The sequence below is a fragment of the Callospermophilus lateralis genome, chromosome 15, assembly GCF_048772815.1.
Source record: "Callospermophilus lateralis isolate mCalLat2 chromosome 15, mCalLat2.hap1, whole genome shotgun sequence".
Classification (NCBI taxonomy): domain Eukaryota; kingdom Metazoa; phylum Chordata; class Mammalia; order Rodentia; family Sciuridae; genus Callospermophilus; species Callospermophilus lateralis.
Genome location: NC_135319.1, coordinates 50,345,262 through 50,363,335, shown reverse-complemented (window position 1 = coordinate 50,363,335; position 18,074 = coordinate 50,345,262). Strand labels below are relative to the sequence as shown.

At 57.6% G+C, this 18,074-nt stretch overlaps 1 protein-coding gene across 4 annotated transcripts in view; it reads right to left on the bottom strand.

Moving 5' to 3' along the window:
* Zmiz1 (zinc finger MIZ-type containing 1) overlaps positions 1–18,074 on the bottom strand; it is a 220,742-nt gene that overhangs the window by 119,248 nt on the left and 83,420 nt on the right. The gene's annotated exons all lie outside the window — the stretch shown is intronic.

Below are 18,074 nucleotides of genomic sequence, written 5' to 3'. Positions count from 1 at the left end.
CAGCTGATGCTGCCACACTGTGAGTACGGTTCCCAAGGGACCCTCCAAACCCACTGTGATTGAGGAGTAGAAAAAGGAAGGACTCTCTACCCCCCACTCCCCTGCAGAGCCTGACCCAGCAGCTGGGCCTCCTTGGAGGTCTATGATGACCCGGTCAATTCCCCTGCTGTCCCTGTCCCCGAGGATGGACTTAAGGAAAGCAAGGAAGAGGCTGTCCTATCAGGTGGCTGTTGATGGCAGGGCGAAGGCCAATCTTGGCTCTGCCCTAACCTGCTGTGTGGCCCAGGCCAATCTGCTGCCCTTTCTGAGCTTTGTCTTTTTTTCTGTCTGGAAAAATGAGCTGGGTTTGCCCCAGGATCATTAGGACTATTAAATCGCAAGTATAAGAGAGGTCTTGGCCTTCAGAAGAGGCTTACACACACACACACACACACACACACACACACACACACACACACACAAGTTCCGGAACATCAGGTTACTGGAATTCCCATCCCAGCCCAAATAGCACCACGCATGAGCCCGCCCTTCCCGTGAGGTGTCTCTCTCTGGCCTGGCACCAGGGAGAGAGTCCCAGCTCCTCCTTCTCCAGCTCAGACTCCCTCAGCCCCAAACCTATAATCCACAGCAGGGAAAATGACAGGCTTGCCCAGCAGCCGCCCTCGGCCAGTGGGTGGGGAGCGGGGTGGTGGCATGGTGGTGGCTGGGAGGCGGGCCCAGATCATGCAGCTGCCGAGTCATGGGAGGTCAACAGTGGGGACCTAATGCCATGGGGACTGTGGGCTGTGGGCAGAGGATGGATGAAGGAGGAGGGAGACCCCTGGGCTGGCCCAAGGTCGACCTTCTGCAGGACAAAGCCCAGAGAGGGTCAGCAAAGGGTCGTTACTCCAGAACCAGGGCCTTGAGAAGGGAGTTCAGCCCGAGAGGCTGAAAGCACAGGGTCCCAGGGCCAGGCCCCTGGTGGCCCAGTTGTGAGCGGGGAAGTTACAAGTTCACCCACCGAGCTCTCGCTCTGCCCCGGCCTCCCTGGACAGCCGGGGAATCTGCGTTTTAGAAATCGCCTCTGGCATCTGCTAGCAGCCAGCTGGCTATTCGGGAACCCCTGGATCACCTCTGCTGTCCCCTTGGCACCCACCCCCACTTGGCAGGAGGGAAAGGCTACTACAGTGCCATTGGCACCCTGACCACGTCTGCCGCCCACTCACCACCTGTCTCCGCAGACGCACACGCCTGTTTGCGGGCAGGGCCATCTGACTGCCCCCGTTCACTTAGGCTCAGAGAGAAGTCAGGCCTGGCTTAGTTCCTGAGCACTCCTCCTGGTCCCTCCCCACAGAGATGGCCATCCACGGGGAGCTCTGGGCTCCTCTGGAAACCTGCTCTGGCAGGAAAGCGGTAAGCAGCCTCTGGAGGAGCTTTCTTCTGGATCCAGTGAATTCTTGGCCCACCTCAGAGGGTTCCCGAGGCCTGATCTACCACCTCCAGTCGTTTCCCTTCCGTTAGCCTCAGTTTCCTCATCTAACGCAAACATGGGAGGAAGCTGGGCTTGGGGACATGGGCTAGGGAGGAGAGAGAGGACGCTGGGTGAAGGCGTGACTGGAACAGAAGCTGGCAGTGTGAGAGCAGTTGGGACCTGTGCAGATGGGCCGGCCTGGACCATGCAGCAATTGAGTGGGCTCTGGGGCTGAGGTCAAGGTTGAGACTGGGGCTGGGTAGGCAATGAGTTTCTCTGGCTCTTTCTGAAAGGGTTGTCTGTAGGCACTTGGTCCCTCTGGAAAGCGGTGCTTGGCAGTGGCCCCCAGTGTCTCTGGATCACATGGGGGGACTAGGCTACCTGCCCAGAGGAAGGTGGCAGTGCTTGTTGGTGCCCCTCTGGGCTCCAGCTGGGGCTCCTGTATCACCAGGGAGCTTGGAGCAGGAGGGAGGATGGGCTGCTGAAAGGAGGCAGCCCAAGTCCTAAGTGGCAGGGCTGGGTCTACCTGGACAGGACAGCTTACAGGGCAGAGAAGGCAGGCAGCACCCAGTGTCTGGGGAGAAAGGGACCATTTGGACATCTGGCCCAGGTCAAGGTCATGGGGATGGCCTAGCTCAGGCCTAGAAACAAGGATACCCCTCTGGTGCCTCCTCCCCAGGCTGTGCCAGGGTGGGACTCTCTGTTGTCACTCCATCCTAGCCAGTCCATCCTAATGTCCTCCCAGATGCTAGAATCCAGCCTCTCTTCAGAGGGTCCTGCTGGAGGACAGGGTCACTGGGATGACCCTGGTCCCAGCTGTGTTCAGATGTGTGCAGCCTGGCATCCTTGGGCATTTCCTCCATCCACGTCCCTGGAGAGGCCAGTGGAACTCCAGGGCTGGTCTTTGCTGGGGAGTGGGCCCAATGACCCTCTCCTGGCTCCTACCTGTCCCCTCTTCCCTCACTCTCTCCATCTATCTTCCTGAGCTAAGCATGGTGTGAGGCATGACCCCGACTCCACTCTTGACACCCCTCCAGGAAGGGGACAGATAGACAGGAGGTGGGACAGGTGGACGAGAAGCCAGTCAGTGGAGGATGGTGCCTGTCTGCTATGTCCCTGCTGCCCCTCTTTGCCCAACGATGTCGATCGGAAGCGGGGCCCCTGAGAGAGGGCTGGTGGCACAAATGGCAATTGTTCCTGTGGCCTGCCTGCCCAGCGTGCCTGCTCACCCGCTGCCCGGTCCCCACTTGCCTTGGCCTTGCCAGCCCCTTCCCTGCCCCCTCGCCGGCCTGAGATGGCTGTCTCCATGGCAACCCTGCTCATTCAATCCGGGGATAATGAAGCCAATGTGTTTTTCATTTCCATGAGCTGGAGTGCCGGGCTGAGCGGAGAGAGGGGGCTTTCCCCTCTGGCCCCTCCTTCCTGTGGAAGAGACAGAGAGCAGGGCCTGACCAATAGAGGGACAGACACTGGCTGGCAGGAAGGGGGTGAGACCTGGAGCCACTAAGCTTTCTGCCCACCATAGCTGGAACGGCAGGCCATCCTGCCAAGGCTCAAGCCTCGAAGAGGTGGCTTGGTGCCACCAAGAACAAGTAGGGGTGCAGAAGCCAGGCAGACCTGGGCTCCATTTCTAGCTGTGGGCTTCTGGTCCACATTCTTTACCTTTCTGGTCTCCCTTCAGTAGAATCAAGTTTACCGGGCACTTATTGGGTCCTACCTGAGTGTTGGGTTTCCTGTTGTCCCCAGGGAGCCACAGCCCCTTCTCATCTAGGAGCCCTCAGGTTAGTGGGAGGAGTCTGTACTTTCTCAGCTGGAAAGTGAGGCCGGCAACTCTGACCTGCTGCTACCAGCAACAGCACAACTTTGAGTTACTGCTGGAGGGCGCATAGTAGGTATTTAATAAGCAGGAGTCTCCCTCTCTTCTTCATCCTGGGGCCACTGGTCTGCAGCCCAGAGGCAGCAGATGTTTAAGAAGTTTCCAAGTGTGAGTCAGCAGTCCCAGGGGCCGGGACACCTCTCCTTCCTCTTGGGTCTGGAGGGGACCTGCTTATTCTGCTGGAGGTGAAACTGAGGCCTGAGTGAGTCTGGACTCGGGGGAGGCCAGGCTCTCCTGTGGCCCAGAATCCAGGGAACAGAGCTGTCTGGCAGCCCGGTGGCCCCGGGTGGCTGCCATCACATGCCTCCCCAGCCCCTCTCCAAGGGCAGAGAGCCAAAAGCACTCACGCAGAAAACCCGGGCCTGTCTCCCCCACTGATTCAATCACCCTTGAGGCCAGCGGCCCTCTCTCCTGGCTGGGCCCACAGATGAGAGGGGGAAGGGAGAGGAAGTGCAGGGAGGCAGTGGGGTGGGGGCAGGGAGGCCAGCATGGAAAAAGCAGAACCAGGGTTGAAAAATGAAGAAATAAACCTGCCAGGAGGGAGACAGCCTCAATCCGTCCTCCATAAAGCTGTCTTAGGGCCACCAAGGACGTTGGTGAGGTGGAGGGAGCTGGAGATGGCTCCTCCTGGGACCCCGGCCGCCGCCCAGCTGGGCTCCCAGCCCCGCCTGATGAGGAGGGCTGGCTGGTTGCAGGTCAAAGAGGGCAGGGGCATGGGGCAGCACCGGGATCTGGTCAACTAGGTGCACCAACGCCAGCACACAGTAGACCCTTGATATCCACTTACAGACCTACTAAGTGGAGGAGCACCTGCTGTGTCTGCAGCCAGCCGGCAAGCAGGGTTTTGTCACAGGAGTCCATTCACCCCCTTCACAGACTGGCCAGAGTCTTGCAGAAAATCACAGCCACTTAGGTTCCCCAGCACGGGGGTCCGGGCCAAGCTGCCTTCACCTGGAACTACACTGCAGGTTGGGGGCATCTCCCCACAGTGTCCCCAAAGGCATCCCATCACACCCAGCTCAGCCCAGGGCAAGCTGATTGCAAAGGGAGACACTGCTCTGACCCCTCCACAGAGCCGTTAAGAATCACATTTTCTAGGAACATTGAGCGACCCTGAAATCTGCTGGTGACTTAAGTTTGAAAAAGAAGGAAAGGAAATTACAAAGTGATGAGAAAGAAATACAGCGAACGACCCACCAGGATGACCTCTGGGGGGGGAGGTTAGAGGCAGTTTTATTTTTCATCTTTCACTTTTCTGGACTTCCTGACTGTCTACAACAAGCAGTATTACCAAGAAAAAAAAAAAAAAAAGAACATCATTAAAGTTACTTCTGCAACATATTACCCCTGTTACAGGACAAAGTCAAAGAAACTCCTGTTGAATAGGCAGCAACTTCACTGAAACAAAGAAGCCACACACGAGGGTCTTCCTCAGTGGCCTGCAGACCCTGTGAGCATTCTTGGGGCAGGACAGAGAGGACCAGGTCTGCCCACATCTTGCTGTAGGATGCTGGGCAGGTCCTGAGTCTCTCTCACTTCACAGCGGGAGGACCAAGGTGTGGACATGCTTGCATTAAAGCTTGTATGATATCATGGACTGGGGACACAGGGCTCCTCTGATGAGAGGGGACTGTCTGGGGCCGAGGGGCAGCTGAGGTGCCTCCAAGGCAGGGCGGGCCAGGGGGCAGGGCGGAGAGGCTGGCAGGCAGCTCCAGGAGGGGAGGGGCGGCCTCATCCCCTGTTTACAGTGGAAACACAGACTTGAAAAGGTTTCACTTTTCCACTGTTTTTGCGGCAGTGCTGTGGGGAGTTAGGGCTTCCTGAGAGCGAGGCCAGCTTTCCAAGGCCACACGGAGTCCAGCCCTGAGCTGGCCTCCAACAGGAAACATCGTGTTTTCGATTTACAGGTCCATGCCAGGAGCTGCGAGCAGGCAGCACGCTCCATCAGCCTGACTGTGTATGGAGAGCAACTCCAGGCCCTGCCGCGTGGAGAGCTGCACAGGGACCTCGGGGATCCTCGAGAGCCCTGGCTCCCAGACAGCTTCACCACAGGTGCCCGGCACAATCTGAACGCTTTTGTTTGTTTTGGGGGTACTGGGAGTGCGGATGCTAAGCAAGCTCTCTACCACTGAATTATATCCCCAGCTCTTTTTATTTTGAGACAGGGTTTTGCCAAGTTGCTTAGGCTGGCCTTGACCTTGTGATCCTCCTGCCTCAGCCTCCTGAGCAGCTGGGATTATAGGCATGCACCACCGGTGCTCAGCTAATTCATATGGTTTTGTTAGCTGCAGATGCACTCAAGACGCTCACTGCACAAACTCCACTCCCCGTGCTCCTGGCTCCCACATCAGCCAGTCCTGCCCTTCAAGGACAAATGGGGAAACAGGCCCACAAAAAGAAAAGGCTTCGCAATAGCACCAGGTTATGAGCCAAGAAAGCATGCACTCAACTCAGATTAGCAATGTCCAACCAGGTCGCCTGGCAAAGTGGGACTGTCCCACCTCCTATGAGTGACAGCAAAGACAGCTGATCTCCACTACCTACCACAGGGCAGGCAGTGAATGCTCATAGAGGCTGTAGGACATGCTTGAGCTGTCTGTCCTTTACATGTCACAGCTGAGGAAACTGAGGCCCAGGGGAGTTAGGATACCTGCTCAAGTTCACGAGGCTGGGTAACCCCAGAGCTGGGGGTCTCAACAGAATATGCCAAGCTGCCCTTCCCTGCCCTGCCCCGCGCTGCTCTCAGCCCTGCTGCTTGCTGTCTGGGGCCACCCTTGCTCAGTCTGTCCAAAAGCCTCGCTACTAGCAGGCCCTGCTGGCTCCTGCCAGGCCCAGGTGCTTCTGGGAAATTCCCGAGAAGGAGCGATGCTTGAGGCAGGAGTGTTCGTTCATGAGCCAGTGTGCACAGAATGCCACAGGCTACGCAGGTGGGCAGGAGGCTGTGCCCCGGCACACAGGAGGGTCTCAGGCTAACTGCCCCCACCTCGGGGTCCCAGCTCCATGATCTGGGAAAGGGATCAGCTGCGCTGTTGGCAAGGCCCCAGAGATCCAGAGTCTCTGCTTCTCTTCTCCCTGCTGGACTTCCAGTTCCATAACACAGGAACCTCATCTTTTGTTTACTGTGGTGTCTCAAACACTTGAATGCTGGTATATAGTAGGTACTAAATAAACACTAGCTGAACGACTAAGGGGGAGTGTGGGCAGGAGCCTCTGCTCCCTCGGTGGGTTTGACGAGGTCTGGGAGCTTTTCCCACTGTCTGTGTATATATGAAGTCTGCAGAGGAGAGGAGGCACAGTCCCCGCCTTCAGTCTCCTGTGGTCGGTGCCTTGGTGCGGCTGCCCCATCCCACTCCACCGCGGTGGCTTCCAGCCCTGGCCCGGCAGCACAGTGCGCTCCCTGTACCCTGCTTCTTACTTTCTGGGACTCCTGAGCGCCAACTCTAGAGAGACAAAGAGCACATTTTCAGGGAATAGAATCCCTTTCTTGTTTGCTTTTTTTCACAAACTGTCCCTTCTCTGCCTCTTCCCATCCAGGGCACTCATGCTCCCAGATGGGAGCCACTTTCCAGACCAGGTGATGGCCAGGCTCACATGGGCCAGGGAGGTCTGCGGCAGACAAGTACGGAGCCCATTTGGCACGGGGAGCCCCTGCGGCCAGTGAGTGGGTGCTCCAGACTCTGATTTGGATTTTGAAGGCCACATTTTGAAGGCTCAGCTCCAAAGGAGATCCCCAATGTGAGCAGCCATTGCGGTCAGCAGCCAGGGGGGCAGAGCCACTGTCCTGAAGGCATCTGGGCTCTGTGCTCTGACACCGGGTTTCAAGGAAAGGCCAGTGAGAAATGGCGCAGTGTCCTCTTGCAGATCAAAACCTTTGCTGGCTCCTCACTGCCCACAAAACAGAGGTACAGCCCACCAGTGGGCCAGGTCCCCTGCCCGCCCTCCTACTCACCCTCTGGAGGCAACAACTGGGTGCCAGGGATTGGCCTGCCACTGTCTTGCTTCACTCTCTTTCCTGTTTGTCCCAGCGTTTCCCTGTCCTCTCTGTGGGAGCTGCGTGTCCTGGGCAGTCCTGGAGCTCACCCCACCCTGGCTCAGCGGGTAGAGTACACTGAGAACATCTCCTCTCCAGTGGGTGCAGCAAAGGGCGCCAAGCCACTGCCTGATGGGCCGGGCCTGACCCACTCCTGGCAGGGCAATCTGACTCCTACAGGACCATCCACCGCACCTGGGATGGCACCTACTGTGTGTCTAGCCCTCCCAGCTCCTGCTATGGAGGCTCTATTCTTGTTTTCTGAGGGTGAGGAAGAGTCTCTGTGAGCTCGGGGGATCTGAAGGTGACAGACCAGGTCCACTGGAGATAAGCCTCTGATGTACCCTCCAAGCAGCCTCCTCTGCTCTTCTTGGTTGGCAGGGGGTCTCTGCCCCTGGGGTCAAGGCTGAGGGCTCAGGCTTGAAAGTCATGCTTTCAAGTTCTGGCTCTACCTCCTACGGGCATGTTACTTCACTTCCCTGTTCGTCAGTTCACTCATTTCCTGAACAGACTCCTGTGAAGGTTAAATTAGATGATGCATATAGAGAAACTGGAGCCAATGCTAATTAGTGCACCTACCATGAAGATTTTCCCAACCCACAGCCCATACTCTCACATGGTCACGGGTGGCAGTATTATACAGTGATGAACAGCAAGGACTGGGTCTTAAACCCTGGCTTGGTGGCCTTGGGCAAGTCACTTGCTCTCTCTTTCTCTGTTGATGGAGATATGTTCTTAAAAATTTTCCTTATTACTCTCGGAGAAACTCTCTCCCCCTCCAACACCTCCCAAAAAACAAAATGGCAGGTTGTCCTGGCACCTAGACATCTGGGTGCCCTCTGACCCTTTGCCCCTTTACTGTTCTCCAGGCATTGTCCCATCCCAGGGAGCTCCTCAACCCAGAGCCTCTCTGATGGAACCAGGTTGGCCCCGCTCCAGGGAACCCAGACTCAGGCAGAAGGACGATGGGGTCTTGGATCAGCTCATTCTTCAAGCGGAGCTGGCAGATTTGGGAAAATCATGTCTTAGAACTGAGATCAAGCACCTTCCATTCCCGCTGAGTCCCCCTCTGACTCACTGCCCCCTCCCCTGGTTGGCCCCACACTCATTACCATTTAAACACCTGAATTATCACACTGTCCAAAGGCTGGCAGATAATTTACTTCTGTTACAAAAGGCCGATTCAGGGGAAGGCCCATTCTTTCAGCGCTGGCCTCCATCTCTCCTGCGGAGGGGGAAGGCATGGGAAGGGCCTGTGCAGGTATCGATAACGGGAGACATTCAACAATATTTTCTTGAGAGTTTGTGTCTTTCTCCTCTTTTCCAAAAACATGGTACATGGGTCCTTGCGTTGCACGCGTTGACTGTGAACATTGGATAATAAGACCCCAGGTCAGGTAGGAGCAGAGTCAGGTTCAGAGGATGTGCCTTCCCTTCCCACTCCTGCCACCCGGAGGCCCCAGCGCCTTTCTACCTTCCCTCTGCCTCAGTTTCCTCATTGGTGAGAAGGAGATGGACTGGGCTGGGGTTGTAGCTCAGTGGGAGGCCTCGCCTAGCATGCATGAGGCACTGGGTTCTCAGCACCACATACAAATAAAAATTAAAGATATTGTGTCCACCTAAAAAAAACCCTTAAAAATAAATATTAAAAAAAAAAAAAAAAAGGAGATGACTGGTCTTCACCTCCTTGGGTGCTGTCAAGATGGGGCACCATAATGCTGACCCAGCTGTCACCGTCTCTGTTCTCCTAGCTGTAACCACCTCGAAGCTCTGTGGCTTGGCTCTGCTCTGACCTCCAGTGGTGAAGGACCCTGGCTCTCGGATGGGTGGGTATCTCTGGGACAAGCCCCCAATGCTGCTACCACTCTGCAGCTGGGCCCTGAGTGTCCTGCTCAGCCGGTGCCATAATGGGCCTTCAGGAAGATGAAGCAGGTCTCTGGAGGACGCCCTGGCAGGCGGGGTGCCCTGAGTTCTGCTGAATTAGCTGCCCTTGGAGCCATCCTGTCCCCAAGACCTCACACGTACATTCTGTCCCAGTCCCTGCTGCTTCCTGGCCTGGTTCTCAGTTGCTGCATAGGTATGTGGGTGTGTGCTATGTACCCTTCGTTCAGTCTGCATTTAGGGAGTGCCGGTGACATGCTGCTCATCCCCACGACACTTACAGAACAGTTACTTAACAGGCATATGGCCTACCATGCACTGGGCCTGATCTGCGGCCACCTCCACCACACAGGTCCATCCCCACTGTCTGGCAGGCCACTCTGTCACTCCCTACCCAGGAGAGAGCAGGTGTGTGGCTACTGATGCTCTGGTACAAATGCCATCATGGCCCCCACCCAGCCCAGCTGAAATCCTGGAGGGCTGAGTGTCAGTTGGCTCTAGTCGGCCTCCTCCAGGAAGCCCGCCATGAGCCTTACCCCCAGGCCCCTCCTCTTGTGCTCTCAACACGGCTCCATGGGCCCCACGTATCACCAACTGCTCCTGCACGAGCTTACACGGTGACCTAGACCCCAAGCTCCCTGAGGGCTGGCACAGGTCTACTTTTCTGTTGGCCCCAAGAGCCGAGCATGAAATCATACAAAGAGCAGGTGCTTACTACATACCGCTACCTTCAGATGGCGAGTACAAGGAGGTGGGGTGACTTGTATAAAGGCCTGGAATGGGACCTATACCAGGCACCCAGCTGGGGATACTGGACTGGAGCGATGAAGCCACCCACCGTGGCCCCCACACCCAGGGCAGGCTGTGCCAGCAGGATGCCAGCGGTCAGACGAGCTCTGGCCCTGCATCTGAGTGACAGCACCACCCAGACAGACTCGAAGCCCCAGGCCGTGACATCACCCAGGTGGGAGTGGATGAAGGCCTGGGGGATAAGTCCTTCTCTGTCACTTGTCATGGCTGGTCCAACAAGCCTCCTCAGGACAGGACCAGCCTTTCCCTCCCTGGGCATTGACTGCCCTGAGTGCCCCAGGGTGGCAATGGGCGTGGGAAGGTAGTGTGGAGCCTTTTCATTTCTCTTGCTCACTCACTGCCCTCTGCAGGCGTATTTCTAGACACCCTCCAAGGGCTGTCCTGGGGACCAGCAGTGGCCTGAGGGGAGAGGCCTAAATCGCTGTCAGTTGATTTAGGCTGACAGCGCAGGTCAAGGAAGGGACCAGTGTCCGGAGCAGGCAGCTCCTTGGCCCCCCTCGTGGCATGGCCCTGTCTTTTCCCAGGGCTGCAGAGGTTTAGGGCTACCATCTCGGGGGACTGCCCATCCCAGGTAGCCTGAGGGGAGACCTGGAGTACAGCGCAGCCCAGAGACCAGACGGTGGGCCCAGAGATGCAAAGTGTCCCCTGCTCTCTCCCTGGGTGGTCTGGCAAGGCCCCTCAGTTTCCCTACCTGTAACAGGAAAGGGCTCTGTGAGCCATCCTTCACTTCAGTTCAGCCCGAGGACCCCGTTCCACTCTGGTCCCCACCCTGCCCCCCTCAGCCAGCTCCAGACGAGCGGTCCGCCAGGCTTGTGCAAAGTTCTCAGATCTTAGTGGAGTCGTCAGGCGCCTGCTGAGCTACAGGGTCCCTGGAAGGCCCCAGGGGTTGGCCATTAAATGGAACATCATGCCCAGGGGATAGCTTCTTGGTTTCTGGGGCTGGTCGGAGGGGCCGAATGCTCTGTGGCCAAAGGAATGGGGCAGAAACCCACAGTTGACCTCAGGAGCCTGGCCCTCGGGACATCAGGGTAGGCCCATCAGGTCACCATAAGATCTCAAGAGAAGGAGGAGCCTCACGGATCATGGGGACTCTTGATTTAATGGTGCTAATCCTGGGCCTTGCCTATACCAGTGGGGCCACGTCACCATCCAGGGCCCTTCCCCTTGTCCAGCTCCCATTCTCAGGCTCTGACGTATCAGATTGGCCTGACCACAGGTATTGTCTGGGGCACCTGTTAAAACTTCAGAGACCCGAGTCCAGATCCAGACCCACAGAATTAGACTACAGGAGAGAGCCCAAGAACCTGCATGTAAGCCAGAGCTAGCCCAGAAGGCCCCTGTGTGCTGGCAGGCTTGGCTGACACTGTCTCTGTCCTAAAGTGTCATCCCCAAGATTCCCATTTGAAAGCTTCAGAAGGACTGAGGGGCCAGTGTCTCTCAGGAGGGCAGTATCTGGTTACCAGAGCTGATGGACGCCAACCTCAAGTGAATGCTCCTGTCTGGGGATGGAGTCAGCCCCCCGAGGGGATCAGTCTACAGTGAGCAGGGGCCACAGACCCGGGCATCTCCGGCTGCTTTCCATTTTTCCACTCCTGGCTTCACAGAGGAGAAACCAGAGGGAGACAAAGATAAATCACCTTGTCCAGTCTCACCCGGCTGAGAGGTAGCAGAGCAGGGATTCAAACCCAGAGCTCTGTTCCTACACCCACATTTTAACCACATCCCCTACTGTGTCCTCTACCACCCTGAATTTATAAGAATGAAACTATGTCTGAGCAACTACTGGAAGAGCTGCGGCCAGCATGGGATGTCCTTTGTCAGCCCTCCTGGAGCTGTGACTGGGGACGGGCTGAGCTTTCTAAAGGATGCTTCTTTCACACAGAGAAAAAGTGTTCCAGGTTGTTTGCAGGTTCTAGGTCACCAGTTCCTGGCTCAATAACTGGCCACCCTGCAGCTACTGGGCAGGAGGGGGCTAGGAGGTGCAGGGTGCAGAGCTGGCTCCCCGGCAGCGAGAAGAGCAGGGATGGGTGATGGGTGAATGAGATGGGGATTCTGGGTGGGGCTGAGGCTGGAGAGGGCTCACAGGGCCACCCAGTGATGGATCTCAGGTTAGACCAGGCCAGATGGAGATGGCACCACAGGAGAAAATTCCACGGAGGTTATGAAGCAGAGACACTCCCTCAGGTTCCAAAAGAAGCCCCTAAAGATGCCTCAGGGAAATGAGGAAGGGTCCTGAACAGATGCGAGGCAAGATGTGCTGCTTCCAAACTGGAACCGAAGAGGGTGAGATGCACTTATCGGGGAAAGACAGATGGGAGGGGAAAGTCTCTGGAAGCTTGGAGACCACAGATTCCCTCTCTCCATTAACCAGTCAGCTCACCGTGGGCTCTGGAAGGTTCTCTGGGGAGCAGCTCACCCAGCAGCCAGGGTGGACGGTCACCGGTAGGAATCACACTGAGGTCACTGTCTCTTCCTGCCTCCTCAGCCCAGAACTGAGAACTGGGTGTCCAGGGAGGGGAGTGGGGAGGGCAGGTATGCACCCCTCAAGGTGCCTGATGCTATTTTTCACAGTCTACACAAAAGCCCCAGAACCCTTCTTAACCCAGCCCACCAAGCTCTGAGAGAACCAGCATACTAGATAAAACCTCTGCCGTCCCTGTAGGGAGCCGGGGGCACACAGCCTGAGTGCTGAGGCTTCTGCTGCCCTCCAGCCCTGGAGCGCCAGGAACCAAGATGAGGAGGCGGCCCGGAGCCTGCCCTGAGCCTTGGAGGACCTTCAGGCCCAGTGGGGCTGACAGCAGGCAGCTGGTGTGAAGAAGCAGAAGAAAGGAAAGGTCACGGGTGCAGGCGCTGAGGAGGGAGATGGGAGAGCACGCGGAGAAAAAGGGGGCTTTTGGCTCAGTGCGCGCAAGCTCTGCAGCTGAGGGAGGAGGAGGGTCCCTGGGAGAGTGGCCACAGCCCCATGGAGGGAGATGGCTCAGCACCTGAACCTTCCATGACTCCCTGCCACGCTGCCTGGGCAGAGGCAAACAAGAGAGGCAGCTGTACATGGAGCGAGCCCGCGGCCAAGTGCAGCCGGAGGGGGTTTGCAAGCAACAAAGAAAACAATCGGCTGCTCTGCTGCCACCCTGTTCCCCCAGAGAGACCCTGTCTCTGGAGAACCCTTTCAGACTGGCAGGTCAGCCCCAGACTCCAGGGAGGCAGTTCCCTTCCTCCTCCTATGCTCTGTGCTCAGTGTCTAGAAGCAGGGAGGAATGAGGGAGGGCCAGGACGGCACAGTGTGGGGGGCTGCCCTGGACTGGGGCTATTGGGGATGAGGTGGGGGCCAGCCTCAGCTCACTGCAAGCCCTACTCACAGGGAGGGTCAATCGTGTAGGTTCCAGGCACAGTCCTGCCTGCCTCCATCTGTCTTTATGGCCTCAGTGCCTGGCTCTGTGCTGGAGCACAGCGGCAGCCTCACCTACAGAGAGAGCTTGTGTTCTGCAACACACCCTCTTCCGGGCCTCAGTTTCCCCACTGCAAAGTAGGAAGCTGTTCCCTGCCAGCCTGTGCCATCTACCAGGCACTCAGAAGGCCCCGTGGTGGATGAACAAAGAGGAGATGCGTGCATGTTGAACACACACCAGATTTCCAAGACTCAGAATGGCAGATAGAATGTAAAACATCTTCCCTGCGTATCTAATATATCATCACCCCAATACGTGATCAATAAGAAACAACACAGCGGCCCACCCCATGCGTAATTTCAAGGGCTCCAAAAGCGCCAGGAGGAAGGGCCTGGAGTACAGGAGAGAAAGGGAGGGAGCAGGTGTCAGGGACCCCAGGGGCTGAGGTGGGAAGGGGAGAGCAGGCAGCAGGCGGGAGGTTACTGGGGGCGGGAGGGCTGTGGAGTGCAGCAGGTGGGCAGGGTCCCTGCAACCCCAGGGCGCCGGTGGAGGCTGGCATGTGACATGGCTGGGAATGGAGGTGGTGGCCGGATGGTGGCAACTTCCCATACTAGGCTGAGTGGCCAGGCACATAGTGGACACTTCCAGGAAGATGCTGACCGGCCAGGCACATAGTGGACACTTCCAGGAAGATGCTGACCAGGGACTGGGATGGAGAGAGCTCCTCAGAGGGCGTCCAGGTGACTGAGAACCCCCAGGCAGGCGTTTCCCTGGGAGCCCACCCTCCATTTCCCTCTTCCCTCGGGAGAGGACAATTTATTTATTCATGAGCATACACAGGCTCCCGCCAGGCGGCCAGCTCCTGCACACCTCACTTCTAATTATAGCAGGGATTTCATTAATGCTGCTGGGGAACGCCAGCTTTCCAACAGCCCCTGCTGGTGGGCACAGGCCCCTCTGTTCCTGAGAGGTGCACAGCCTTGGGGTGGGTGGGCTCTCGGCCTGCGCTCAGAGCTGAGAGATCCATCTCCACCCCAAGTGGCCTGAAGAGCAGGTCAAGATCCCCAGGGAGGGGACAGAGCCACCTGGTGACCCCACCACCTGGCCACACACAGAGCACTGCTCTGAAGGCCCCGGGGTGTGGGGAGCTGCCTGGGACACCTCCAAAGTGCAGGGAGGGAGGGAGGGAGGGAGCAAGGGAGGCAGCTGCATGTTGCAGGATAAACATGGCAGAGTTGGGAGCCCGGGAGGTCTCAATGCCGGAGACGACGGAGGGCGTGACACACAGCAGACCTGCCACCGGGCTGCCTGGCAAGGAGAGAATCTGAGGGAAAGGGCAGCAGAGGTGGGGGGTCCTGGAGCTCAGGGAGGCATTCCAGAGAGAGGGGGCTGTGCTGAGGAGGGAGCAGCAGACGGGGGCTGCTGGGCAGGACAGCCAGAGAGGAAGAGGAGACAGAGAGCAGGGAGAGGCAGGACCACGGCCCCACACCCAGGAGAGCCCAGGCGCGCGAGCACGCACACACACACACACACACACACACACACAGCACCACCTGCAGCCCGAGGCCCAGACAGAAGCCACAGGGCCAGGTTGGGCCTGGCTGCTGGGAGGACTCCCCTAGAAGACCTGGCCCACCCACAGACACTTGCTGGGCCCATCCAGGCTTCACCCTAGAGGCCCCCAAAGCCTGTTCTGTCCGCTGTGGGAGGGAGGGAGGCGGCGCACTCAGGCCTACATGCCATCCCCTCTGGGGTCCCTTGGGAGTCCACCTTTAGCCCCGTGCTGACCCTCGTCAAGGGCCCACCCAGCCAGTCTGAGTAGGGAGTTGGTGTGAGGGTCCATGAGGCGCTGCCTAAGCGTGGTCTCGACAGACCTGGGGGTTTCCCTGTTCCTGAACCGCTCGGGCTTGTTCCCACGACCTGGTACATGGCCCTGAAACACCACACCCTCACCCTCACCCCTCTTCACCCCAGCGCACATGTGCTCGCATAGCTGAAGTTCCAGTTCAGAGCCTACTCTAGTTCCCACTAGGGCCACGGTGTCCCTCCTGGGTGTCTGGGTGGAGGACCAGAGCCCCACAGTAGAGGCAGAGGGAGAAGCTCCTAAGGGGAAGCTGGGCTTTGTCAGGCCCACCCCTGGCTCCCAGGCGGCGGAGGGGGCTTCAAGGGGAGGGCTTGGAAAACATGCCCCAGCTGCGGCCCCCTCCTAAAGACTGTGGCCCAGGTTCTAGGGAGGAAAAGGGAACTGGTGAGGGCACATTGAACACGACTCCATGGACCCATGTCTGAGGCCCCTCCTCCCAGACAAGGGCCCTCTGTTTCCCCCGTCCCCCTCTCTGCGCCACCCCATCCCATCCTACTCCCAGCTGGAGAACCCCCTGGTTAAGGAGCCTGGGTCTTTCCCCGATGCTCTTCAGTGCCTTGGTGCCCGTGCAGTGGGGCCAGTCAAAGGAGGGAGGACAGTATCAGTGTCCTGCATGGCCAGTCCCCCCCTGCAGCCCTCCCAGGGGGCCTCAGGGAAAGAGCTTTGGAGGGAGGGACTTCCCTCTGGCAGTCTAGCCTCTCTGGCATCTGTCCTAGGGAGCTTCATGTTTGCCCTGGCACTCAGGGATGCTCCGTGCCCCTTATCTGCCCCCTGGATGCCCCGAGCAACCCCAACTCCAGCTTGTGCCCTTGGAGAACTCATTATTCCCCAAGAGGAATCTTAAAACAAAACAAAACAAATCTCCAGACAGCTCAGACTCCTGGAAAGTTGAATTTGAAGAAGCCAAGGAAACAGGAGGGTTGGCACTGTGTGGTCCGAGCTCTCCTGGCCAGTGGGCCTGACTGTCCTTTCCTCCTTAGTTTGGAGAGTGACACCACTGGCCCATCAAACCTGACGGTTGCTCCACATTATAACAGAGCTGTAGCCTTTACCACTTCCTCAGAGACCCAGATAACCATCTATGCACTCATTAAAATATCAGCAGTGTGCACGGCTCCAGGGTAACTGTTAATATGCTTCTCTGGTCTATGGCTCACCCTTCACCCATTTTACAGATGGCAAAGTTGAGCCCAGGGAGAGGCAGCAACCTTCTCAGAGTCACGCAAGGAGCTCATGGTCAAGAGCAGAACCTCATGTTGCTGTGGGCGCTGACCATCTGCCAGCCCTGGGACAAAATGGAGAAGGCTGCCCATCTGCCACCCCCAACCCCAGCCGGAAGTATTGATTACCACCTTGCCTTGGAGTGGTTCTCTTTTCCCATCAAGGCTTCTTTCTTTGTTTTCTTTTCTTTTTCTTTTTTTAAAGAATAATACTCGAAGCCGCTCCTATGATTAATTACCAGCTGCCTAATGCTCCGCCACTGGCAATTTCTGGAAAGGGAATGAATTACCTTGAAAAACATCCGAAAAGAGAACCCACCGTGAAGGAGAATTTTAAAGGTTACCTGACAATTAGCAGTGGGTTCCCCTGGCTGTGCCGGATTGCCAGCAGTCCCCAAGGGGGAGGGGAGTTGCCATCTGCAGTGGGGGCCACCCCTGGCTCCAGAGAGCAGCCAGCTGGAAGGACTGGGCCAGGCAACTGCGGCCCCACCTCTCTAGAGCCACAAGAGGTGGTTAGCTCCCACGGACTGTGGTTCAAATCCCCACTCCCCACTTACAGCTCTAGGGGTCCCTTCACCACACCAAGCCTCTAGAGAATGAGGCATTAAACAAACCTCCTCGAGGGACTCTTGTGGGGAGCAGAGTGCCTGGGACGAAGCTCACAGGACTGTAATGTTTGAAAGGATTCACAGCTTCTCTGCGGTCTCGGAGCAGCGCCATCTACAGTGTGTCGTAAACAGTGCATTTTCAGGTGGGAAACTGGCTCTAACCGCAGAGAAGGAACCTGCCCAAGAGCAGAGAGCTGAGGAGCAGGGAGCGGGGATTCCTGCAGCAGGAAGGGGATGAAGCCTGCCTAGCTGGTTCCAGAGCCCGAGCCCAGCTGGCTCTGCCCTGCCTGGGGTCCACTGTGAACACCGGGCTCCACAGAGAAGCTGACGGCAGTGAGTGAAGCCTACATGCCACAGCAGAGCTACTGGCTTTCCCAGGCTGATCCCTGGGGTCATGACACCTTGGGATAAAGCCTCCTGGCCAAGGAAGCATGTCTGTGGAGGCCTCTCTGCTCTGGGTTGAGAGCCGCAGAGTAAACAGGGATCTCACAGGTTGCCCCTGGGCGTAGGGCCAGCGGTGGTCAAGCCTGAAGTGCCACCCTCTGATGAGACATGATGATGACCAGGTCCTAAGTCCTATTTGGAGGCTCAGCCACTCTCAGGAGCCCCCTGAGGGACCCCAAGCCCCTCATCAGCAAGGTGATCAGTGCATGTCTATCCTGGTGTTGGGGAGGGGTATGGGGAGGCATGTGGCGGGGAGAGAGGGTCCCTGCATCCTTGAAAACATTCTGCGCAGTGTGATGTACCCTCAGCACGACAGTGGGGGCTCCCCTCCCCATCGGACAGATGGGTAACCCGAGGTGCGGGGTAACCGTCCAGAATCACAGTGGACAAGTGCTAGACTCAGGGTCTGCAGGCAGCCGCGCCCCCTTTGGCCTGTTCAGGTGGGCACCCGTGCTAGGGCACATGCCACCCTGCCGCCCAGGCCTCCTGAGTGGCTGCCTCTTTT